The sequence below is a fragment of the Empidonax traillii genome, unplaced genomic scaffold (genome assembly GCF_003031625.1).
Source record: "Empidonax traillii isolate 1590-97213 ecotype Southwest subspecies unplaced genomic scaffold, ASM303162v1 scaffold2310:size40953, whole genome shotgun sequence".
Taxonomy (NCBI): Eukaryota; Metazoa; Chordata; class Aves; order Passeriformes; family Tyrannidae; genus Empidonax; species Empidonax traillii.
Window position 1 is genome coordinate 39,083 of NW_020957503.1, and position 1,871 is coordinate 40,953.

The following is a 1,871-nucleotide window of genomic DNA, read 5'->3' on the forward strand; positions in this document are numbered from 1 at the left end:
TGCCCCCCTGGCCCCATCGGGCCATACCAGACCGTGCCCAGTCCAATCCCAGTCCGCTCCCAGTTTGCCAGCAGAACGCTCCCGGTCCGCTCCCCGCGCCGGACGGAAAATTCCCGCTTTGCCCCGTTTTTCCCTGGAATATCCCCGGGACGAGTCCCGCTCCTTAACCGAGGAATGATGAAACCCCCCCGGGATGAGGCTGCGAACCCCGAGGGATCCCGGGGGGACGATCCCGATGGGAAACCGGGAATTGCGAGATGCGGATTCAACCTCCAGGAAGCAGCTCCGGGAAGATCCGGCTCTGACGTGATTCCGGTGGGAAAGCGGCTCGCGAGGAGATCCCGATGGATTTGGGATCCCCTCGGGCTCCCCCAGAGCGGCCCGGGCCCGGCAGCAACACCCCCTTCCCCGCGGGATTCGGGATCGTCCTTCCCGGCGGGATTCGGGATCGTCCTTCCCGGCGGGATTCGGGATCCCCCTTCCCCGCGGGATTCGGGATCGTCCTTCCCGGCGGGATTCGGGATCCTCCTTCCCCGCGGGATTCGGGATCGTCCTTCCCGGCGGGATTCGGGATCCTCCTTCCCTCGCATTTTCCTTAAAAAGAAAAATCCCTAAATCCTCTTTTCGCCCCCCGGATTTTCCTTAAAACAAACACAGTTTGTGGAAATTCGGGGGGGGAAACAAGAGAAATTTGGCTGGAAGAGGAGGGAATTGGGGTGAAATGGGTGGAATTTCTCTGGAGACAAATAGGAATTTGGGGGAAAGCAGAAGGAATTTGTTTGAAGCGGGAGGAGTTTGAGGCGAAGGAGGTGGAATTTGGGGTGAAACAGGTGGAACTGGGATGAAAAAGAAGGAATTCGGGGGAAACTCGAGGAATTTGGAGGGAAATAGGAATTGGGGGTTAAAACAGGAATTTAAATTATATATTTGGTTAAAATAATAATATATGCAATAAATATTATATTTATGCATATTTTATATAATATATGCATACATTGTATATAATTATATATTATGTAATTATATATTATATAATAACCTATAAGAAATTATATATATTAACTATTACATTTTATTTATATAACATTGTTTTATATTACATAATATATATTATTATATATTTAATTATATTAATTATATAACATATATAATAATATAATGATGTCGTTTAGATATAATTATATATTAATAATATATGATGAATCGTTTTCTAATAAAAACCAAATAAACAGGGGAAAGTGAGAATTCTCTGTCTTATTAAACAAAATCAATAATTCCACGGTATTTAAGGCAGGAAAAAAGGGGCTCAAATTCGAGGGTCTGGGGGAGGCTCCAGGCTGGGGGGTTCAGAGTAGGCGGGGTCAATGTACAAACCACGCCCTCTTCTCCACAGTGGGCGTGAACCTGGGAGCCCCGCCCCTTCCACGCTGGGGGCGTGTCCCGTGAAACCCCCACTCATTTCTCGCCTGTGGGCGTGTCTCGTAACGCCCCGCCCCTTCCCCCCGGGGCGTGTCCCGCACAGGCCCCGCCCCCACCGGGGCACTTCGCGAGGTAAACACGCTCTGGCCCCGCCCCCTTTCCGGGCCCAGCCAATCCTCGCGTTCAGGCCCCGCCCCCGCTCCCGATCAGCCAATCAGCGCCCGCGGGCCGTTTCAAGGCCCCCCGAGCCCCGCCCCCCCTCGGAGCGTCCGTCACAAAAAATCACGAAAATAACGAAAATCCCGAAATACCCAAAATAACGAAACGCTCCGGACGAGGCCGCCCCTCCCCCACCTCCCCGAGCCACGCCCCCTCCCCCTCCCCCCCCCCATCGGGGGCTCCTCGAAACCGCCGCGGCCCCCTTTGCTCGGGTGGGCGCGCGCGGCCCCCCC